The sequence below is a fragment of the Phoca vitulina genome, unplaced genomic scaffold (genome assembly GCF_004348235.1).
Source record: "Phoca vitulina isolate PV1807 unplaced genomic scaffold, GSC_HSeal_1.0 scaffold3, whole genome shotgun sequence".
Classification (NCBI taxonomy): Eukaryota; Metazoa; Chordata; class Mammalia; order Carnivora; family Phocidae; genus Phoca; species Phoca vitulina.
In genome coordinates, this window is record NW_022589706.1 from 51,229,078 (window position 1) to 51,254,562 (window position 25,485).

Genomic DNA, 25,485 nt, shown 5'->3' on the forward strand with positions numbered 1-25,485 from the left:
TTTTTAAGATTTTATTTATTTATTTGAGAGAGAGAGAGAGAGCACATGAGAGGGGGGAGTGGGAGAGGGAGAAGCAGGCTCCCCGCTGAGGAGGGAGCCCGATGCGGGACTCGATCCTGGGACTCCAGGATCATGACCTGAGCCGAAGGCAGTCGCTTAACCAACTGAGCCACCCAGGCGCCCTGATTGTTGTAATTTCTTATCTCTAATTTATGTTGTTACTTACTTTTTTTCATTTCTAGGCATTTAAATAATAGATTCTTTTTCTTTTTTTAATTGAAATATAATTGACATATACAGTTAGTTTCAGGTGTACAACAGACTGATTCATTTGTATACATTGTGAAATGATCACCACTATAAGTCTAGTTAACATGTGTCATCAAAGTGTGATGCAGTATTATTGGCTATATTTCTTATGCTGTATATTATATCCCTGTGACTTACTTATTTTATGACTGGAACTTTGTATGCACCCTTACTGCATTTCTTAAATATCCATTTCTTAAAATATCCAAGGTATGGAAACAGCATAAGCATCCATCAACAGATGAATGGATAAAGAATATGTCTCTCTCTCTCTCACACACACACACACACACACAAATACTACTCAGCCATAAAAAAGAATGAAATCTTACCATTTGCCACAACATGGATGGGCCTACAGAGTATTATGCTAAGTGAAATAAGTCAGACAAAGACAAATACCACATGATTTCACTTAAGTATGGAATCTAAAAAACAAAACAAAACCCAGACACATAGATACATAGAAGAGACTGCAGTAAACATAAGGGTGCGTATATCTTGTTCATTTAGTAGTGCTTTTTTCCCCCCTTGGATAGATAGTAAGTAGTGGAATTGCTGGCTCATATGATAGTTCTTTTTCTAATTTTTTGAGGAACCTCCATACTTTTCAGTAGTGGCTGTAGCAGTTTACGTTCCCGCCAACAGTGCACGAGGGTTCCATTTTTTCCACATCCTCAACAATACTTGTGATTTAATCCATGTTGAGTTAATTTTTGTGTATGATGTAAGACAGTGGTCAGTTTCATTTTTTTGCATGTAGCTGTCCGGTTTTCCAACGCCATTTATTAGATTGTCCTTGGGGCGCCTGGGTGGCTCAGTCAGTTAAGCATCTGACTTTTGGTTTCGGCTCAGGTCATGATTTCAGGGTTGTGGAATTGAGCCCCGTATGGGCTCTGAACTCAGTGTCGAGTCTGATATTGGTATTCTCTCTCTCCCTCTCCCTTCCCCTGTGTCCTTTCCCTGCCTCTATGTGTGTGTGTGCACGCTCTCTCTCTCAAATAAATATTTTTTCTATGCTTTTTTAATTTTTTATTTTAATTCAATTAATTGACATATAATGTATTATTGGTTTCAGAAGTATAGGTCTGTGATTCATCAGTCTTATATAATACCCAGTGCTCATTACATCACATGCCCTCCTTGGTGTCCATCACCCAGTTACCCTAACCCTCCATTCCCCTCCCCTCCAGCAGCCCTCAGTTTGTTTCCTATGATTAAGAGTCTCTTATGGTTTGTCTCCCTCTCTGGTTTCATCTTGTCTTATTTTTTCCTCTCTTTCCCTATGATCCTCTGTTTTGTTTCTTAAATACCACATATCAGTGAGATCATGGATAATTGTCTTTCTCTGATTGACTTATTTCGCTTAGCATAATACCCTCTAGTTACATCCATGTCGTTGCAAATGGCATGATTTCATTTTTTTGATGGCTGCATAATATTCCATTGTATATATATACCACATCTTCTTTATCCATTCATCTGTTGTTGGACATCTGGGCTCTTTCCATAGTTTGGCTATTGTGGACATTGCTGCTATAAACATTGGGGTGCATGTGCCTCTTCAGATCACTACATTTGTATCTTTGGGGTAAATACCCAATAGTGCAATTGCTGGGTCATAGGGTAGCTCTATTTTCAACTTTTTGAGGAACCTCCATGCTGTTTTCCAGAGTGGCTGCACCAGCTTGCATTCCCACCAACAGTGTAAGAGGGTTCTCCTTTTTCCACATCCTCACCAACATCTGTCGTTTCCTGACTTAATTTTAGCCATTCTGACTGTGTGAGGTGGTATCTCATTGTAGTTTTGCTTTGTATTTCCCTGATGCCGAGTGATGTTGAGCACTTTTTCATATATCTGTTGGGCATTTGGATGTCATCTTTGGAGAAGTGTCTGTTCATGTCTTCTGCCTATTTCTTGATTGGATTCTTTGTTCTTTGGGTGTTGAGTTTGATAAGTTCTTTATAGATTTTGGATACTAGCCCTTTATCTGATATGTCATTTGCAAATATCTCTCCCATTCTGTCAGTTGTCTTTTGGTTTTGTTGATTGTTTCCTTTGCTGTGCAAAAGCTTTTTATCTTGATGAAGTCCCAGTCGTTCATTTTTGCCTTTGTTTTCCTTGCCTTTGGAGACATGTCTAGCAAGAAGTTGCTGCAGCCCAGGTTGAAGAGGTTGCTGCCTGTGTTCTCTACGATTTTGATGGATTCCTGTCTCACATTTAGGTCTTTCATCCATTTTGATTCTATTTTTGTGTATGGTATAAGGAAATGGTCCAGTTTCATTCTCCTGCCTGTGGCTGTCCAATTTTCCCAGCACCATTTGTTGAAGAGACTGTCTTTTTTCTGTTGGATATTCTTTCCTGCTTTGTTGAAGATTAGTTGACCTAATTAGTTCAGGGTCCATTTCTGGGCTCTCTGTTCTGTTCCATTGATCTGTGTGTCTGTTTTTGTGCCAGTACCATACTGTCTTGATGATTACAGCTTTGTAATAGAAGTCCGGAATTGTGGGCGCCTGGGTGGCTCAGTTGGTTAAGCGACTGCCTTCGGCTCAGGTCATGATCCTGGAGTCCCTGGATCGAGTCCCGCATCGGGCTCCCTGCTCGGCAGGGAGTCTGCTTCTCCCTCTGACCCTCCCCCCTCTCATGTGCTTGCTCTCTCTCATTCTCTCTCTCTCAAATAAATAAATAAAAAATCTTTAAAAAAAAAAAAAAAAAAGAAGTCCGGAATTGTGATGCCACCAGTTTTGGTTTTCTTTTTCAACATTTCTTTGGCTATTTGGGGTCTTTTCCAGTTCCATACAAATTTTAGGATTATTTGTTCCAGTTCTGTGAAAAAAGTTGATGGTATTTTGATAGGGATTGCATTGAGTGTGTAGATTGCTGTAGGTAGCATAGACATTTTAACTATATCTGTTTTTCCATTTCTTCGTGTCTTCCTCAATTTCTTTCATGAGCGTTCTATAGTATTCTGACTATAGATCCTTTGCCTCTTTGGTTAGGTTTATTCCTAGGTATCTTACGGTTTTTGGTGCAATTGTAAATGGGATCGACTCCTTAATTTCCCTTTCTTCTGTCTCATTATTTGTGTATAGAAATGCAACTGATTTCTGTGCACTGATTTTATATCCTGTCACTTTGCTGAATTCCTGTATGAGTTCTGGCCTCTTAGAAAGAGTTTGGAAGTTTTTCTTCCATTTCTGTTTTTTTGAAACCGCTTCAGAAGAATAGGTATTAATTTTTCTTTAAATGTTTGGTAGAAGCCATCGGCCCTGGGCTCTTGTTTGTTGGGAGGTTTTTGATTACTCCTTCAGTTTCCTTGCAGGTTATGGGTCTGTTCTGGTTTTCCATTTCTTCATGTTTCAGGTAGTTTATGTGTCTCTAGGAATGCATCTGTTTCTTCCAGATTGCCTAATTTGTTGGCATATAGTTACTCATAATATGTTCTTATAATTGTTTGTATTTCTTTGGTGTTGGTTGTGATCTCTTCTCTTTCATTCATGATTTTATTTATTTGGGTCCTTTCTCTTTTCTTTTTGATAAGCCTGGCTAGGGGTTTATTGATCCTATTAATTCTTCCAAAGAACCAGCTCCTATTTTCATTGATCTGTTCTACCGTTCTTTTGGTTTCTATTTCGTTGATTTCTGCTCTAATCTTTATTATTTCTCTTCTCCTGCTGGTTTTAGGCATTATTTGCTGTTCTTTCTCCAGCTTCTTTAGGAGTAAGGTTAGGTTGTGTAGTTGAGACCTTTCTTGTTTCTTGAGAAAGGCTGGTATCGCTATCTACTTCCCTCTTAGGACTGCCTTTGCTGCATCCCAAAGATTTTGAACAGTTGTGTTTTCATTTTCATTTGTTTCCATGAATTTTTTAAATTCTTCTTTAATTTCCTGGTTAACCCATTCATTCTTTAGTAGGATGCTCTTTAGCCTCCATGTATTTGAGTTCTTTCCAACTTTCTTCTTGTGATTGAGTTCTAGTTTCAAAGTGTTGTGGTCCAAAAATATGCAGGGAATGATTGCAGTATTGAGACCTGATTTGTGACCCAGTATGTGATCTGTTCTGGAGAATGTTCCATGTGCACTGGAGAAGAATGTGTATTCTGTTGTTTTAGGATGGGATGTTCTGAATATATCTGTGAAGTCCATCTGCTCCATTGTGTCATTCACAGCCCTTGTTTCCTTGTTGATCTTCTGCTTAGATGATCTGTCTATTGCAATGGGGGGGGGTGTTGAAGTCCTCTACTACTATTGTATTATTATCAATGTGTTTCTTTAATTTTGTTATTAATTGGTTTATATAATTGGCTGCTCCCATGTTCGGGGCATAAATATTTACAATTTTTGGATCTTCTTGTTGGATAGGCCCTTTAAGTATTATATAGTGCCCTTCCTTATCTCTTATTACAGTCTTTGGTTTAAAATCTAATTTGTCTGATATAAAGACTGACACTCCAGCTTTCTTTTGATGTCCGTTAGGAGGATAAGTGGTTTTCCACCCCCTGACTTTCAATCTGGAGGTGTCTTTGGGTCTAAAATGAGTCTCTTGCAGACAGCATATTGATGGGTCTTGCTTTTTTATCCAATCTGATACCCTGTCTTTTGATTGGGGCATTTAGCCCATTTACATTAAGAGTAACTATTGAAAGTTAGGAATTTAGTACCATTGTATTACCTGTAAAGTGACTATTACTGTATATTGTCTCTGTTCCTTTCTGTTTTATGTTCCTTTTGGGCTCTCTCTTTGCTTAGACGTTCCCTTTTAATATTTCTTATAGGGCTGGTTTGGTGATCACAAATTCTTTTAGTTTCTGTTTGTCCTAGAAGGTTTTTATCACTCCTATTTTGAATGACATTCTAGCTGGATAACGTATTCTTGGTTGCATATTTTTCTCATTTAGCACTGTGAATATATCATGCCATCCCTTTCTGGCCTACCAGGTCTCTGTGGGTAGGTCTGCTGCAAGTCTAATGTTTTTTCCCTTGTAAGTTACAGACCTCTTGTCCTGAGCTGCTTTCAGGTTTTTGTCTTTGTCTCAGATTTGTAAGTTTCAGTATTATATGTTGGGGTGTTCACCAATTTTTTTATTGATTTTTGAGGGGGGTTCTCTCTGCCTCCCAGATTTTGATGACTCTTTTCCTTCCCTAGATGAGGGAAGTTCTCCGCTATAATTTGCTCCAGTATTACCTCCTGCTTCTCTCTCTCTTTCTTCTTCTTTGGGGATCCCAGTTATTCTAATATTGTTCATCTTATGGTATCATTTATCTCTCGAATTCTCCCCTCATCATCCAGTAGTTGTTTATCTCTCTTTTTCTCAGCTTTTTATTCTCCATCATTTGGTCTTCTATATCACTAATTCTCTCTTCTGCTTCATTTATCCTGGCAGTTAGAGGCTCTATTTTTTTTTTTTTTTAAGATTTTATTTTTTATTTATTTGACAGAGACACAGTGAGAGAGGGAACACAAGCAGGGGGAGTGGGAGAGGGAGAAGCAGGCTTCCTGCAGAGCAGGGAGCCTGATGCGGACTCGATCCCAGGACCCTGGGATCATGACTTGAGCCAAAGGCAGACGCTTAACAACTGAGCCACCCAGGCACCCCTAGAGCCTCTATTTTTGATTGCATCTCATTACTAGCCTTTTTGAGTTCAACTTGGTTAGATTTTAGTTCTTTTATTTCTCCAGAAAGGGATTCTCTAGTGTCCTCTATGCTTTTTTCAAGCCCAGCTAGTATCTTTATAATTGTTATTCTGAACACTAGTTCCTACATCTTACTTAGGTACATACTAATTAGGTCCCTGACAGTACTGCCTCTTGTTCTCTTTTTTGAGGTGATTTTTTCCCTCTTGTCATTCTGTCCAGAGAAGAACAGATGAACGAGAGAACAAAATACTAAAATGGCAACAACAACCCCAGGGAAATACACACTAATCAAATCAGAAGAGACTCAAAACCGGGAGGAAAAAAAAGAATATAATCAGACAGGTGAGGAGAATAGAGCAATACACTGGATTCTGTGTGTATTTTGGTCTGTTTTTTAGAAAACTAGTTCCCAAAATTGTAAAGAAAGAAAAACTTATATATGTACAAAAATAAAATTAAATACAGTGAAAGGATAGAATGTAACTGAAAAATGGAAATTAAAAGACAAGAAAAAAACAATAAAAAAAACCCAACAACAACAACAAAAGGGATATAAACAGACAGGTGAACAGAACAGAGCAATATACTATCTCCTGAGTATATTTTGGTCAGTTTGTTCAAGGAAACTACATCTCAGAATTGTAAAGAAAGGAAAACTTATATATATAGAAATAAAATTAAATACATTGAAAGGATTGAATTTTACTGTAATATGAAAATTTAAGAAGACTAACAAAAAAAAAAATATGATCAGACAGGTGAATGGAATAGAGCCATGCACTAGATTTTGGGTGTATTTTGGTGGTTAGAAGAAACTGCATTTCCAAAATTGTAAGGAAAGAAACATATATACACAAAAATAAGATTAAATACAATGAAGGGATAGGATGTAACTGTAAAAATGAAAATTAAAAGACTTAAAAAAGGAGTTGATAAAAAAATTGGTTCAAAAAGGAAAGAAGAAAAATTTTAAAAAAAAGTAAAAAGAAAAAATTAAAAAAAATTAAAGTTGAAAGACTAAAGAATCGTGGGAAAAAAGCCATATGAATTCTCTGTGCTGTATTCCCCTAGCTCTGGAGTTTTGCCATTCTCATTGATCAGTAAACTTGGTCTTGGCTGGATGTTCTTGCTGATCTTCTGGGGGAGGGGCCTGTTGCAGTGATTATCAATTGTTTTTGCCCCAGCTGGAATTGCACCACCCCTGCCAGGGCACCAAGCTAAGTAAGTGGCTCTGGATTGCTCTATGTGGCTTTTGTTCCCTGAAAGCTTTTGGTACAGCTTTAGAGGATGAGAATGAGAATGGTCGCCTCCCAGTTTCCTGCCCCAGGGCGAGAGCTCGGGGCCCCACTCTTTGGTGCGCTCTCATAGAAAAGCAGTCAATCACTCCTATCTCCCTGGTCTCCGGCCACACTCTGTGCTCACCTGGCCTGTGACCGAGTGTTTCTGTCTCAGGCACGCAATCCCGTTTGGAGTCTCCAAACCCTGCAGATTTCTGTAGTGCGCTCCCGCGCTGCTTCTCCCAGAGGAGAAGAGGGGGTCTCACAGGTTCTGCTGCTTGTTGGGCTTCTGCTCAGAGAGCACGCCTGACTGTGCCCCGATTCACAGCTTATGGCAACCCTGAGCTGAGAGCCCACTCCTGGGCTCACCGTTTGCACCAGGCTTCCCTGCTCTGATGCCTGGGAACTCTGCCACACTCAGGCACCCCCAGTCTTCCCTGACCCCAAGGATTCTGAGAGCACATTGTCCCAGGTAGAGTTCTGTCCCAGGTAGAGTTCCATCCCAGCTTAGCCACCTGAGCGATGTCCCTCAGCAGAGAATCTAAAAATTCCGATTTTGTACTCTGCTGCTCTATCACTTGCTGGTAGCTGGCTTATGGAGGTTCCCTCCCCCTGTGGTCTGTCTTCCCATATATCTCCTAGGAGATACTTCTCCACACATCCTCTTACTGAAAGTGGTTGCTTTTCTATTTGTAGAGTTGTAGCTATTCTTTTCTTAGATCTCCAGTTGAGTTCAAAGGTGTCTAGCTGAATTCCTGGGACCGGACGAAACTAAGGTCTCCTACTCTTTCACCATCTTGGACTCCTCTCTCAATAAATAAATCTTTAAAAAAAAAAAAGAGGAAAGAAGAAAAATTTAAAAAAAAGAAAATTTAAAAAAAAAGAAAAATTGTATATTTTGTATACAATAATTGTATATTTTTGCCTCCTTTGTTGTAAATTTACTATATATGCATGAGTTTATTTCTAAGTTCTCTATTCTGTTGCATTGATCTGTGTGTCTGTTTTTATGCCAATACCATACTATTTTGATTACTGTAGCTTTGTAGTATAGTTTGAAATTAGGGAGCATGATACATCTGGCTTTGTTCTTTTTTAAGATTGTTTTGGCTGTTCATGGTTGAATTCTTATAATGGAAGAAGAAAATATCACACCCCTCTCCTATACCACATATATACATACTTCCCATTCTGCCAGTTTTCCATATAGTTAGGACTATGTAAACACTGTTGACAATTGAGCCAAGTATGGACTGTAATTTTTTAAAAATATTTTATTTATTTATTTGACAGAGAGAGAGAGAGAGAGCATAAGCAAGGGGAGCAGCAGAGGGAGAGGGAGAAGCAGGCTCCCCACTGAGCAAGGAGCCCGATGCGGGGCTTGATCCTGGGACCCTGGGATCATGACCTGAGCCGAAGGCAGCTGCTTAACCGACTGAGCCACCCAGGCGCCCCATACTATAATTTTATTTTTCATTTCCTAAACAACTTACAGTGTCTCTGGAAATGTTTTATTTTCTATGTACTCATTGTTCTTTTAATACCCCAGTACTCCCCCAGTTAACCTTTAAAAACATTCATATTCTTTCACTCTATTTTCTTGAATAAGTGCCTGTTGGACTTTTCTGACCTGCTCTGGTCTGTCTGTATTGGTTGATGTTATCTAGTCTTGCTGCATAGCTGTTACTTTTGGAATCTCCTTTCACCTTCATTCTGCGGATTCCCCCTTGCATGGCTTTTGGGTTGGATTTCTTGTTTCTTGGATCTCATGTCCTTTTTCTTAGTTTCCTCCCTTATTTTGGTGGGGCAGATCTGTAAAAACTCCGTAGAAACAGTAAGCAGAATGTAAATATTTTGAGATCTTATGTATATAGAAATATATTCTACCTTCCTACTTGATATTATTTTTATTATGTCAGAATATAGAGTTCTAGGTTGTAAATAATTTTTCCACAGAATTTCAATTTCAACTTATATAGGGTTTAAGCTCCAGTTCTTGAAAAGTCCAGATACCTTTCTGATTCCTAACTCTTTGTATGAAACTTAGTTTTTTTTTTTTTTTTTGTCCCCTGGACCATTGTAGGGTCTTTTCTTTGTACATACAGTTCTGGAGTTTCATAATGGCATCTTTTGATGTGGGTCTATTTTCATCCAGTGAATTGGTGGTCTCTCAGTCTAAAAAGGCATTTTCAATTCTGGGAAATTTTCTGATTTACCTTGATAAAATATTTTTATGATAAAATATTTCCTTATTTTTCTATCTTTTTGGAATTTCTTTTTCTTGGATATTGGGCATCTTAGACTGGTTCTTGATTTTCTCCTTTCCATCTCTTTATTTTGTATGCTATGTGTCCCAAGAGATTGCTTCAAGTTTATTTTCTATTCTTTCTATTATGTTTTTGATTTCTGCTACCATTTTTTAAAAGTTTCAAGTGTCCCACTTAGTTTCTCTTTTTTTTATAGTGTCCTATTCTTATTTCACAAAGCAATGTTTGTTTGTTTGTTTTTCGCCTGTAAGTATTAGTCGTTATTTTGGAATGGGGTCATTTTTATTCTTCTGCATTGTTTATTCTTCAAGTTGCTTTTTTCTATATTAGTGTCTTCTTTCACGTTAGAGGCTTCCTGCAAGTGCCTGGTAACCCTTTTGCTTTCTGCTTTTATTTACAAGTAGGATAACTGAAAAGCTAATTGGAAACTGTGTGCAGGTGTGTGAAGGGCATGTCAACTGTGGTCTTTGTTGAAGGGTGATATGCCTAGGCTGTTTCCCTGAAGAACTCCCTAGTATGAATCTTTTTAGGTCTTTGTACATGGGTGGTCAGATTTGTCAGGAAGAGCTCTTCTGGTGTTGGCTTGGAGATTATTATCCTGGCTGCAAGGTTTTTGGGATCCTGTAGGGGGGCAGGTGCAGGGGAGGCTAGGTAGAGGTCTTGACTTTGATTTTTAACACTCATCCAATCTCCCAGTGTTAGTCATGGTACATTTGCCTGCAAGTGTGCCTGATTTCCCAAGCCAGACACCATCTCTGTTTTGCCCTTTTCATAGCATAACTTTACTTCCTAGTCTTTTCTTAGGATGGGGATAGTATTGAAGCCCACTGTGCAGATTGCAGAGGGAATTTGGGTGTGTAATTTCTTAGACTGTGAAAGTCTTGTTTCATCTTCACTCCCACTTCCAGAGTATTTTACTTTATTTCTGAACCTTTTGTGGGATCTATGGTGTAAATTGGGTTGCTTCTAAGTTTAGGATTAGGTTTCCTTAGGTATGTTAATTCAGTTATTTATTCATCTACTTTCTAATTTTCAAAATTTTGTTGTTGTCTTCCTTTCATTCTCTTTGTCCTTCTGGGATTATGATTTTTAAAAAATTCACTTTAGGAGCGCCTGGGTGGCTCATTCGGTTAAGTGTCTTGCGTTCAGGTCATGATCCCCGTCTTGGGATCAAGCCCATGTCGGGCTTCCTGCTCAGCAGGGAGTCTGCTTCTCTCTCTTTCTCCTTCTGCCCCTCCCTGCTGCTCGTTCTCTCTTTCTCAAATAAATAAAATCTTGAAAAAAATTTTAAAAATCACTTTATTATCATTTTGAGCAGGGAGTGGAAACTAGTAGCCCACCATCTTCAACTATCACTCTTCAAAATAGTCTTATTATAAATTCTAATTCATTTTATTGCCACATTCGGTTAAGTATCAAGTTGTATGATGTCTCTAAGTAAAAGGAAATTATGTCTCTGTTAAACTACTCCATTTCTTGAGTTGTTTTTGTTTCAGTGATGTATTAATAGGTAGTGAGTCTAAAGGTCCTTTTTCCAACTAACAGGGTTTAATAACTTATTTTTACAAGGAAACAGATTAATCCAAATTTGAGCTGTAAGGAACTATCTATTTTTATATTTATTATTAGTCTCCACTGATTTTCCACATTATTCAGGTTATGCTTCTGAAGTATGTTTTAGCAAATCTCATTTAAATCTTTAATGTCTTTGACTTTAATTATTAATTGGTTAAAATTTATCTCTAAATCAGGAATGATCTGTTTTATTTAAAAACTAATAAAAACCAGTCAACTGCATTGGAAATTATATATATATGTTTCTAAGGATTTATTTTATTTGAGAGAGAGAGAGAGCAGGGGGAGGGGTAGAGGGAGAGGGAGAGAACCTCAAGCAGACTTCGAGCTGAGCACAGAACCTGGTATGGGGTTTGATCCCACGACCCTGAGATCATGACCTGAGTAGAAACCAAGAGTCGGACGCTTGGTCCGCTCAGTCGGAGTGACTGAGCCACCCACATGCCCCTGAAATTATGTTTATAGGAGAAAATGATTTATAACTTTTGTATTCATATCTCCGATATCTTTCTCCAGCTCCAGTAAATAAAAGAAATAAAGTCTTTTCCCATTTTCCTGGACACTTGATCATTTTTTGTAGGCAATCATGAGCTTCCTTATTTTTCTTAAGACTATTTAATGTGTTGGGACACCTGGGTGGCTCAGTCAGTCAGGCGTCTGCCTTCAGCTCAGGTCATGATCCCAGGGTCCTGGGATTGAGTCCCGAATCAGGCTCCTTGCTAAGCAGGGAGCCTGCTTCTCCCTCTCCCTCTGCTGCTCCCCCTGCTTGTGCTCTCTCGTTGACAAATAAAATCTTTAAAAAAAAAAAAAAAAAGACTAATGGGTTGAATTTCTTAAAAATCCTACGGTTTTGAACTTTAAAGTATTCTACAAATATGATCAAAGCTTTCTGTTAGAATCACTGTTTATTAAAGAATAAACCATAGAGTATAAACTATATATTTTTTTCATTGAATAAAAGGCCTGTATTTATTCATCGTGAATGTCTATGTAGTTTTATCCAAAAGAATACATTTATAGGATTAGCAAATAAATGTGGAGCTTATAGAAGATTTCATGAAAATGAATGTTCTTGTAATAGCCTGAGAGAAAGGAGACAGATTAGGGCCGGAGTTCTGTATCTGGGTTTATGAACAGGTTCTAGTGCCTCCCTGAATTCCTGTATGTAAAATATTTTGTCTCTTATGTCTCTAGAGAAAGTTCATAAATGTCTTTCAGATTATCAGAGGCACAAAAAGATTAAGAACTAGAGGCAAAAAAGTCAGTAATGAAAAAAATGTTAAGTGTTTAAGAACATTGTGGGAGGTGTATTTCTATATTATGTAGCTCAGAGATACGTCTTAGGCTCACATTCACTGCTTTAGGTTTATTTTTGTTTTTGTTTATTGAAGTACAATTTATAAACAGTGAAATCCTCAGATCTGAGGTATATAGTTTGATTAATTTAGACAAATGTATACTCTTGTGTAACCCATATGCTTTTCAAGACCCAGAACATTTTCATGACCCCAGAAGGTACCCTAACTTTTTAAAGTAAAACCAAAGGCCATTCTTTGTAGCCCTTTGGTATAAGGACACATTCTTTGTGTAGCCCTTTTACATACGTTCCCCTTCACTTCATGCAGTTCTGGAGAATCTGTTAACTAAATGAGTTGCTCAGCATTTTTTTTTTTTTTCCGATTAAGCTCAATGTCCAGTGAGGGGCTTAAACTCACAACTCCAAGATCCAGTCTTACACTCTGCTGACTGAGCCAGATAGGCAGCCCATAAATTTCATTTTATTTTATTATTTTTATTTCTTTTTAAGTAGGCTCGATGCCCAACAGGTCTCAAACTCACGACCCTGAGATCAAGAGTCACACCCTCTACCAACTGAGCCAGGCTGGGATCCCTTGAATTGCTCAGCTTTTAGACTAATTCTCCCCATTGGACAACACAGCCTTTTTTTTTTTTTTTAAGGTTATTTACTTATTTTAGAGTGGGAGAGGGAGCAAGTGCGAGTGAGGGGAAGGGCAGAGGGACTGAACCTCAAGCAGACTCACTGCTGAACTGGGGGGCCTGATGTGGGGCTTAATCCCAGACCCTGAGACCATGACCCCAGTCCAAATCAAGAGTCAGATGCCCAACTGACTAAGCCATCAGGCGCCCCTGGACAACACAGCCTTTTAAACTGATGATCTTTTAGGTGAGCAAAGCACTGAGATGACACTTAAGTACTTCACCTCCTAGGTTCTTAAAGAAATTAGCTCATGTGAATTGTTATAGTTAATCCTGTTACTCACTTAACCCACAGTGGTTAATCAACATCCGATATAACATAATGAGTGAAAGAACTTTAATAAACTTTCCTAAAGATAGTAGTTCAAGGAGTAGCAACTTCTAGAAAGATTAACAATTATTGATAATTTATTGCATTAAAAGTAGCTTCCGAAAAAATACCCACATGAATAAGAGGTGTAGGACCAGCTCTTAAGCACATGGTAATAAGGGAGACAGACTGTAGCATATAATTTTTCAGTTTGGTAAATACAGAAATAGAAGACTGCACAGAGTACAGTATCACTAGGAGGAAGGCATGGTTAATTCTTTAGGGGATGGTCAAGGGCAGTTTCTCTGAGAAGGTACCTAAGTAGGTTTATGTGTAGATAATTGAGAGAATCAGTTATATCAGCCAGCTTCTAATTTTCCATCTGTCAGTACCTTTAGTGATCCTTAAAATGGATAGAGACTAGAGATTTGGGGGCCCTTCTTGAGAGAATGAATAAAATATTATGAATACAAAATTCGGTAGCAAAGTAAATATTTTGAGTAAAAATACCACAATAAATTATATACTTAATAAAGCAAAGTCGATGAATATCACAAAATATAGAAAAATAACATTTTTAAAAATTAACTGCCTGATATACCTTAATATATTTTTACTTAACATTTTTTGGCTGCATACTTTTCAGACCTCTTGTCAACACTTTGTAAAATAGGGTTACTGTTTTCTCTTGAGAGAATGGAAGGATTATTTCCTCTTTCTTCTAGCATGACTGATCAAAATGTGTTTATTATTATTATTGATAACTTTCAAGAATTTCAGAGTTATAACTCATTTTATTGGAATATCATGTACTATTTTAAGATTGTTGTCAAATTTGAGTATATCTCTACTAAGTTTCTCCCATAGGTGATACATATTACAGTGTTCTTATGTCTCTGCCAGTATCCTGTGGAGCTCATATCTAGATGATTCTGATCCTGTGCACTAGTGTAAATGACACCAGATAAGGCAGTGCTTGGGTGATAGGAATATTCCTGGAAGTCATTCCTATACCTAGACTGGTGGTAATTTAATCATACATGGAAGTGATTGAGAACTACACATATCCTGTGAAACCTAAATATATCTCCCACCTCAACCTCCTTTTAGTGAAATACCCAGAATACCACATTAACCAAGGATGGAGCAGGAGTTAGAGAAAGCAGTCTTACCACTTGCAATTAGCTTACTTTTGCAACTTTTGTGAAAACATATGACCATGGGAACACATTGTTAGGACTCTTTCTCGCACTGGAAGGGACCCTGCCATTGAGGATCCCTGAAGTTTAAACTGTTATGTCAGGGTAAATCCAATCCTACAGTCTCAAGCTGTAATTTTGTGCTTAGACCATTCCATTTGTTAATTGACTATCAAAATGTTAGTTTAAAGCAAAATATGTATACCACTATACATATGTAGTAATGTAGTATGTGCTATGCTATTTATATCTGTTAAGACTGAACCTAATTTTATAAGCCCAGAATATGAATTTAGCAAACATTGCCAAAATAATTGCTCTACTTTACCATTTTTGGCCTGGAGGCCTTTATTGGTTTGGTTCAACAGACATTTATCGAAGATCTAACCTATGCCTTCTGCTAGGTTCTGGAGATGCAGTGTTGACTTAGAAGTAGTTCTTGCTTTGAGAAACTCATAGTACATTGTAAAATAGAGACGCATGATAGTGACCTATGTGAACACAGAGGAGGCTTCCTTAATCCAGTTTAGGCTATCAGGGAAGCCTCCTGAGGAAAATGATACCTGAATTAATTCTCTGGGGATGACTAGACATCCAGTGAAAAAAGAAAGTTCAGTTAAAAGTATATGAGATAGGGGGCGCCTGGGTGGCTCAGATGGTTAAGCGTCTGCCTTCGGCTCAGGTCATGATCCCAGGGTCCTGGGATTGAGCCCCTCATCAGGCTCCTGGCTCAGCGTGGAGCCCGTTTCTCCCTCTCCCTCTGCCTCTCCCCCTGCTCATGCTCTCTCTCTCTTGTGTATCTCTGTGTCTGAAATGAATAAATAAAATCTTAAAAAAAAAAAAAGTATATGAGATAAGGAGAGTAGGCTCTGATTTTAACTTCGTATTTTTTTCCTAGTTAGGCTGGTTTTATTATAAGAATTTAATTTCCTAGCATTTAGACCACAACACTGCTATATTTTGCATTGTATACTTATTGCTTTACTACTTTGTATTTGTAGGCAAATGATAGACTACAGGAATTGTAGGTGAACCTTTGCTCTTAGTGTTAACTAGAGATCTATATCTGATACAAAAATTGTTCCAGGGGACACATGGTGGCTCAGTTGGCAGAGCATATGACTCTTGATCTTGGGGTCGTGAGTTTGAGCCCCATGTTGGGCATGGAGCCTACCAAAAAAAAACAAAAAAAGATTGTTCCATTACTGCCAAGGCTGCAGACTTGGTCCTTTGTTGCATCCTTTAAAATGGGTCATAGTATTGGATTAAATATCAGGGTAATTCTGCTGTTTTGCTTTGGAAAAAAAGAAAAAAAGAATCCTATTATTACAAGGGAAGTGCTTATTAGCTTTTAAAGTATGATTAAATTACTTTAAACTATGGGAGGATATGGCAACCTATTCAGTTATTAAAAAAAGATATATATATATATATATACATATATATGAATACATCACAGAGATGAAAAGTATGGTGTAGGGGCTCCTGGGTGGCTCAGTCATTGGGCGTCTGCCTTCAGCTCAGGTCATGATCCCAGGGTCCTGGGGTCGAGCCCCACATCGGGCTCCCTGCTCGGCAGGGGGCCTGCTTTTCCCTCTCCCGCTGCCCCCTGCTTGTGTTCCCTCTCTCCCTGTCAAATAAAGTCTTAAAAAAAAAAAAAAGTACAGTGTAGAGAATATAGTCAATAATTTTGTAATAACATATGGTGAAAGATGGTGACTACACTTACTGTGAGCATTGAGTAACATATAGAATTGTTGAATCCATATGTTGTACACCTGAAACTAATATAACAATGTATGTCAATTATATTTCAATAATAAAAAAAAGTATAAAAACTAATTCTTCCCTTCCCTCCCCCTCAGTGGGAGGAGTAAGCTTGTTTAAAATTGCTGAGATGTCTTGCTTTGATTGACCAGTTTTTAAACCAAGGTTTAAGTAGGGCAGGACTACAAAGGGCCCAAGATTGAAAATGAAATTTTGGTATCAGGATTAGGAACTAACCCCGATCCATCTGCTACTTCTTTTGTTGCAGTTAAAATCTTTTAGATTTGTTGTGCCAAATAAAGACAGTGGATCAGTTTTTTTTCCTTAAATATTGGGACCAACTGCTCCTTGCAATAAGAACAGTTTTTTCTCCCCTTTCAACATCATTATTTAAAGTTAAATAAACATTTATTAGGTATCTGTTACATCCCAGGTTCTGTGTTAGGTACTAGGGATTCAAGGGTGACTAAGACATGATCTATATTCTTGACTAATTCACATTCTAGTGTGAAATGCAAACAAATAAGCAAGAGAGGGAATGATTTAACCCTTTATGGATTAGTGTAAGTGTGGCAGTAGAATTGCTATGGTCTGAATGTATATCCCCAAATTTATATGTTGAACTCCTAATGCCCAATGTGATGGTATTAGGAGGTGAGGCCTCATGACTGGGGTTAGTGCCCTTATTAAAACAAACAAACAAAAAACCACAAAAAACAAAACAACCCACAGAGATCCCTGGCCCCTTCCACCATATGAAGATGCAGAGAGAAGTGGGCAGGCAGCAACCCCGGAAGAGGGCCTTCTCCAGTACCTGACAATGTTGACTCCCTGTTCTTGAACTTTCAGCCCCTAGAACTGTGAGAACTAAACTTGTATTGTTTATTAGCCACTCAGTCTGTGATATTTTGGTACAGCAGCCTGAACAGACTAAGACAGGGATAAAATGAGGATTGGTCTTTTATTTATACATACTCATATACATATGTGTATACATGCATGTAAATGTGCATATACATATAGTCATTCATTCCCTGAACATTTTAAAGCTGTCAGTTCCTATACCGCGCATATGCTGTGTGACAGCTACTTAAAACTAAGTTGCTTTAAATATATTGTCATAATAGTCCTACATAATTGGTGATACTAATCTCCAGTGTACTATCTAAAAAAGAACAAACACAAAAATGCACACATAAGGTATTGCAGGTACTTTAAGCTACAGTGAAACACGAGAGAGAATAGACAGTTTTTCCTGGGGGGTTAGGAAAAAATTTTATAAAAGAAGTGATGTTTAAGCTCCCTAGATGTGTCTTGGTTGAAATACCAGTATATTTGGAATTATTGCCAACTCAGTTGCTAGATTGATGTTCATTCTGAGCTCTGCACAAGCAAATTTCAGTTTCTTCCTTTTAATAGTGCAGCAAATTGTATAGGATTCTGAAAATGGAGTCACTGCTGTTGCATGGAAATCACCCAGATATTTGACTCTGGGCACTTCCTAAAATCTCTTACGGTTTCAGTACCCATTTACTGACTGGAATAATGAACTTAGTGCTGGCAAAGGAAACTGCAGCCTATATACGACTCAAAAGCTCAGAGGGTGATTGGAGATGAGTGATTAAACTTTACTGTCTTCGCCTGTAGTTGAGATAATGCCTCAGATGACTTCACAGGTGTAGAAACTAATTGGCCTTTGTGTGTGAAGTGCTTTATTATTTTCTAAGGATTAGATTGTAAAATGTTGTGGGGCATTAAATAGTGAATTGACCAGCCCTCTACCTGTTCTTATATGAAGTCACTGAGTTATACTTTATAAAGTTGTAAATGTTGTGAACCTGCTTTACACTGAGGGGCAACCCAGTTATCAGTTTAATATACTGGTGAAATATTCCCTAATAATGTGTTAAAGACTTTAGCAAGATGTTAAAATACAGAAGAAAAGTTTCCATGACTAAAGATGTTTGGGAAGCCCTGGACTAAATCATAAACAATTTTCTTTACTACTATAGGACTTCTCATAGCTTATAAAATACTCATTTAATAATACACTAGGGCATCTTTTGGCACTGTGCTAACCAGTGAAATTAGCAAAATTATCTGTTACCTTTAGTCTGATCTTTCCTCTGAGCCTGAGTTTTGTAAATACAGTTGCCTACCTAACATATCCATATGAATGTCTGATAGATATCTCAAATTAATATGTCCAAAACCCATCTCCTCAAACCTATCTCAGTAAATGGCCCATCTTCTACCTACTTGAGACTAAAAACCTAGGTATCCTTGATTCTTCACCACTTTCCACAACTCTTGAAATCCGATAGTGAGTCTTGTTGGTTCTACCTACAAATATTGGAATCTTTCTTCTTTCCATCCCCACCATGAGAGTAGGGATCTTGTCTTGTTCAGTGCCGTGTCTCAGCGCTTAGAAGAGTGCTACTTAGAACATAGGTGGTGGTCAGAGTATGTTATTTGGAAGACAGAATGCAAGGTGGATAAGTGGATGAAAGAAACTGACTTATTGAGGTGGTGAGAAGCATTTTTTAATAATAAAGATTATTCTTTGAAAAATGTAAAAAATGGAACTGTAATTCACACACCATAAAACTCATCCTTTAAAGTGTACAATTTAGTGGATTTTAGTGTATTAACAAAGTTGTGCAATCATCCTGGCTATCTAATTCCAGAACATTTTCATCACACCCCAGAAGAAACCTTGTATCATTAGTAGTCATTCTTCATTTCTTCCTCTCCAGTCCCTATTTTCTGTCTCTATGGATTTACCTATTCTGGACATTTCATATAAATGGAGTCATACAGTATGTGATACTACATATTTTGTGTCTGGGTACTTTTCACCAGCATAGTATTATCAAGATTCACTCATGTTATAGCATGTATCAGTGGGCATGCCCTAGGCCAGGTTTTTTAGATTTTCTTTTTTAAGATTTTATTTATTTATTTGCCAGAGAGAGCGCGAGTGTGAGAGTACAAGCAGGGGGGAATCACAGGCAGGGAGAAGCAGGCTCCCTGCGGAGCAAGGAGCCTGATGCAGACTCGATCCTAAGACTCTGGGGATCATGACCTGAGCTGAAGGCAAAAGCTTAACGGATTGAGCCACCCAGGCATCCTTTTTTTTTTCTTTTTTTAAAGATAGACTTTCTCTGTCACTGTATCTCATCAACATTTTTTTAAATCTGTTTTTTTATTGAACTATAATTGACATACAATATCCTCCTAATTTCAGATGTATTCTCATCAGCTTTTTAATCTTACCAGAATTCCTCAATTTCTGGTCTACTGATAGCCTTCTTTCTTGCTTTCTAGCAATGTTAAAGACTTTTTACTTTCCTAACATTAATGATAGCAGCAGTAGTACCACTAATAACAGTGACTTAAAAAGAATGTTAGACATGGGGTGCCTGGGTGGCTCAGTCGGTTGAGAGTCCCACTCTTGGTTTTGGCTCAGGTCATGATCTCGGGGGTTCTGGGATGGAGCCCAACACAGGGCTCGGCGGGGAGTCTGCTTGAGATTCTCTCTCTCCCTCTGTCCCTTTCTCTCCCTTTCCCTGCTTGTGTGTGTGCTCTCTCTCTCTCTAAAATAAATAAATCTTTTTTAAAAAGAAAAGAATGTTAGGGTTAGGCAGAAATGTAAGTAGGTATATTTGTTCAGATTGCTAACTTTCTTGGATGAAGATGGTCTTTTTGATACTCATAGCTTTTAGCCTATAGCCTTTAGCTTTATTATTTTTAGAGCATGTTCTACTTGATTTTGGTAATTTCTAACTTTTTTTGCTGGCACATATCTGCCTTTCTGAAAGCATTAGTATGTTTGGCAACTTTGTGAGAGAAATTGCTCTCTGGCGGGATTTTATTTTTCCTTAATGGTAGTACTAAATATTCATATAAATTAGAAGAGATATGAGGAGAAGAAATGGAATTAAGTAATTTGAAGATTGTTTTAAAAATGTGCCTGATAACTCTCTCAGTTTGAATTAGTCTTGTGCTTTTTCATAAGTGGTTTGATTAAACTATGGTGATTTAGGAAGAAAATTGTTAGAAATAATTGGATAGAAAATAAAGGTAAGCATCATGTAGACTTTGGTAGTGGGTAAAAGAATGGTCTTTAAAGATTTAAATCCTAGATTTAAATTCTGGCTCCTTTATCTACCACTCTTATAATCTTGAGCAAATTATGTAAGTTCTTTAAGCCTCAGTTTTGTTATCCATAAAATAAAATAACAGCCTGTACATCATAGAGTTAAAAGGATTAAATGAGATGTTAACATGTAAAATACTTCTGAGCACAAAGCCTGTAGTAAATGTTAGTTAATATATCATATATATATAATATATATATGAAATAGTTTCATATATACTATGAAACTAATATGTTATATAATACATTCATCATTACTATTCTGATGTAGGAGTTCTTAACCTGAAGTTCATTGAAACTATCAATTAACAACTGTTTATCAAGTACCTGGTCTTTAGTATTGGACTTAGACCTATGGAAAGAGCTACTGATGTGAATAACAGGTTGGTACCTAGAGGTGGTGCAAAGAGAACAAATATTAGTGGAGTTCTTACCACAGGGTTCAGTAGTAAGGTAGATATTATTATTCCCATTTTATAGATGAGGAAGCTGAGGCTTGGTAATGTTAAGAACTTGTTCAAGATAACTGTCATGTTCTTCAGTGTCAATAAAACATACAGATACCTTCTAACCCTTGCTGGTGGCCCTATTTTGAGTTCTCTATGTATCTCCCCCCTGCCTCATTTTCTTTAGCCTTAAGATTCTCCTGTCCAAATTTGAAAATATCAACTTCATTGATAGTTGGATTGGACAATAAAGGATTAAAATTAAGGGTAATAATGGATGTGACAGTGTTGAGATGGTAGGAAATGGTTTATGGGAATTAACCTAGGTGTCGCTGTGGGAGCTAATCTATTCTTTAGGTTCTCAAAGAGGAAATAAATAATGCTGTTGAAACTTAGAAAAGGTAGATCAAATTGGATGACTAATTAAGTATAAGGGAGGTGGGTTTAGGGTTTTCCCTTAGGAAAACCAACCTGTCTTGCTTTAGAAATTGATTGGCCTGACTTGTGTCAGGCCAACCCCGATGTTTATAGCAGCACTGTCCACAATAGCCAAACTATGGAAAGAGCCAAGATGTCCATTGACAGATGAATGGATAAAGAAGATGTGGCATATATATACAGTGGAATATTATGCAGCCATCAAAAGGAATGAAATCTTGCCATTTGCAACAACGTGGATGGAACTGGAGGGTATTATGCTGAGTGAAATAGTCAATCAGAGAAAGACATGTATCATATGACCTCACTGATATGAGGAATTCTTAATCTCAGGAAACAAACTGAGGGTTGCTGGAGTGGTGGGGGTGGGAGGGATGGGGTGGCTGGGTGATATACATTGGGGAGGGTACGTGCTATGGTGAGCACTGTGAAATGCGTAAGACTGTTAAATCACAGACTTGTACCTCTGAAACAAATAATACATTGTATGTTAAAAAAAAGATAGCAGGAAGGGAAAAATGAAGGGGGGCGGAATTGGAGGGGGAGACGAACCATGAGAGACTCTGAGAAACAAACTGAGGGTTCTAGAGGGGAAGGGGGTGGGAGGATGGGTTAGCCTGGTGATGGGTATTAAAGAGGGCATGTACTGAATGGAGCACTGGGTGTTATATGCAAACAATGAATCATGGAACACTACATCAAAAACTAATGATGTAAAATGTATGGTAATTAACATAACATAATAAAAAAATTTGAATATGAAAAAAAAAGAAAAGAAATTGATTGGCCTTCTGATGTGAATAAGAGGACTGACCAGGACAAACAATCCTGAATCCTGGTTGTTTATTTGGAAAGAAAAGACCTCAGGGTAATGCCATGAATTATCAATTCAACTCCCTTATATGTAATGTATCATTCACATTTTAATCAGAAAGCTCCAAATTCTGAGAAAGTTATGATACTGTGTTAGGAGCTGTACAAGAATAATTAGCAGTTAGAATCGTTGTCTAAGACTGAAAATGTGCATAGCTATTTTCATACATTGTTAATGGGATTGTAAAAGGGTACAGCTTATTTGGGGAAAAAATAGGCTTATATAAAATTTAAAAATGTGAATGTCCTTTAGCACAGCAGTTTTATTTTTAGTGATTTATCCTTCATATATGCATGTGCAGGAGGATACTTACTTCAGTGTTGTTTGTAATAACAAATGACTGGAAACAACCTAAATGTTTATCATTAAGTGACTAAGACATATTATACATTTATATAAGGAAGTACTATTCAATCTTAAAAAGAATAAGTCAGATCTACTTCTATCTTAAAATACAACCATCTCCTGGATATATTTACTGAAAAACATTATTTAGTATAGCATGCAACAATTGTGTAAAAACAAAAACAGGCCCAGGTGTTCTTGGCCTTGTTTAGACATAGACTCTTTGGAAGGATATACAAGATATTTCTTCTGAGATTCTTTTGATACACAGATTTCTTCTGAGGAGGGTGGGGTGGAAGGGCAGCATACTTTGTGTTATTGAAAATGTTTTTGAATATTTGCATCAAATGTCTTAAAATGCCATATGAGATATATGCATTTGGCCATACATTGTTATTATGAGAGCTTGTACTCAACGATGAGGACTTTTGCTATATGCTTTCACATTTGTGCTTTTGAACTTGAGGACTCTGTCAGTTGGTCTTTTGACTTAGAATGGGGAGCAGTACTGACCACCCATTCCAGGGTAGGGTAGATACTGGTAGAAGTTTCAGGTTGAAAAAGCTGAATGTGGTTTTTAAAAAGAATATTTAGAAAATATAGAGGGTTGAAATGGTTAGGTTATTCTGCCTGAATAAAGCAGAAAGGTTAGAGAGAAAGAAAATTAAAGGACTTGAGAACATTTTGGAAGTTTGAAAGTACTTGGAAAAGAGGAATGGAGAAAGGAGTCAACAGTTTCCAAGGAACTAAAATCATTTTATAAACATTATATCATCTCTTAAATTACAACCTTTTATAAAAAGTTATTTTCCAGACTTTCAAAAAACAAAATAAAGAAATTGAAGCCCAGATGATAATTTGTGGTTTCCTAAGTAACATAAGAAGAAAATAGCAAAATGAGGAATAGAACCTTGTTTCTTGATTTCCAGTCTAGCCCCACAATTAGCATCAGATCACCTGAACCTTGTTAATGGGAATAGCATGAAAAAACAGAACAAAATTTTTAAAACTTCTTTTGTAAACTTGATGTGTAAAAGCATTTGTTTCCAAAGTAAGGTTATATTTTCCCGCCATCCAGTCTTAGGAGAAGAGGGTGGGAATAGTGGTTGAATCCAGCTTTGGATATTGCTCTACCATTTCCTTTGTTACTCTGTCATTCTGGTTCAGAAACAGGAAGGACAATGAAAAAAACTAGCATTTTATGTGCACAGCATTTTACGGTTTTAAAAACGTTTTCACATATATTTTCTCATTTTGCAGCAGATCTATCATATAGGTAGTGGTGATGTTTTGTTATTTTTATTAGGCTTTTACTGTTTAAGAAAGAATAGACTCAAGAAAGTTGGGGTATTTGCCTGAGAAAACATAGCTGGCCCTCACAAAATCAAACTCAGATTTTTTTTTTTTCTTTCTACTCAAGAATAAAGTCTTATGAGATAGATTTACTTAGCTTTGTGGAAGACCAATTCTGGATGGAGCATCAATCAAAAAACATTTGGAAGCCTAAAATTTTGTGGCACAGTGATTCAATAAATAGGGGGAGACGAACCAATAAATAGGAGGCAGGTGAGGCTCTGACCTTCCTCTGAGTGCAGGCACAACTGATGTCTTTGTAGCTCTCATGTACTTTGTCAGCCCTTTTCAGAACAGCATTTCCCATCCTCAGTTGCTGTATTAATCTGAAGAGTGGCTAATTAAAGGGAGTGTACTTAACTTACACCCTGCCTGAAGACATGCACCAGATTAGTCACAGGAGAGTTATTTTTGTAATTAATCACACATAAATTAGTGAAATGTCTTTGTTGTTTCTCACACTAAATTTTGATAAACAAAGGGTGAGAAGAGCAGGAAAATGAAGTAAGTCTCAAGCTTAGTGTAGCCATAATGATCTTTTCTGTGTTTTTGTATTTTAGAGATGCTGGGAGAGAATTTGGTGTTTAATGCATTATCTGATTAAACTGAAGAAGAGTTTCTGTACTCTACTGTTGGTCCAGGGCCTGCCTGTGTCTAATGTTTGACATTTGGATTTACTTTGAGAGCATTGGAAAACCACTGAGTGGTTTTAAGCAGAGGAGTAATGTCTGATCAGGGCTTTTAGAGATACCTTGACTGTTAAGTAGAGATACCTGGCAGGGAGAGGGGGCAGTGTTAGAGTTGAAGAACCTCAATTTAGTCCAGTTGAACACCTGAGAAGAGACCGGTTTAAAGGAGAATGCCATTGCCTTAGAAATGAAAAATACTTGTCATTTGATTGGGTATTTGGGTTGATTGGTAGATTCTTAGTTTATCTCAGGATCCTCAGTACTTTTTGGAAAGCACATCAAGTGACTATAATATGTAAGCAACAAAGAGAACTACCCTTTACCTTGGGGAAGACAGGAGAGATCATGGGGTTAAGCTTGGGAGAAGGGGTAGTGAGTGAAAAGCTATGGAGAGCTTGGAAAGTATAACTATTGTTCATCTATTCTTTTTGGAATTCCTCTTTCATATTTATAAGCTCACATGTCTGAATGTTTTGGTGGTATGGATTTAGTAACATTAAACTTTACAGAGTTGCCACTTACCCAGCCTCCTCTAATTCATTCTTAACTGTTCCTTTTTTATATGAAGAGAAGAAAAGGGAAGTATTGAGAAGGGGTGACTGGGATATAATACAGTTTGATAAGAATTTGATAGCATTAACAGAAAAATCCATCTCTTAAAAACTCAACCATTTCTAAGACTAGTTTCATTTGACCCATTTAAAAAATGCATGTGTGTATCCACACGAATTCAGAAATTTGAGCAAGTCAACCATATTAATGTCTAGCTACTTATCTGCATATGTGAAATTCTGGATTAAGATTGCTGATGATTCCTATAATTGGGCAGAACATGTAGCTTC

The 25,485-nt window shown here is 37.4% G+C and overlaps 1 protein-coding gene across 1 annotated transcript in view; it reads left to right on the plus strand.

Moving 5' to 3' along the window:
* The window catches only part of MOB1B (MOB kinase activator 1B), a 65,809-nt gene that overhangs the window by 18,405 nt on the left and 21,919 nt on the right, over nucleotides 1–25,485 (plus strand). The window lies entirely within an intron of this gene.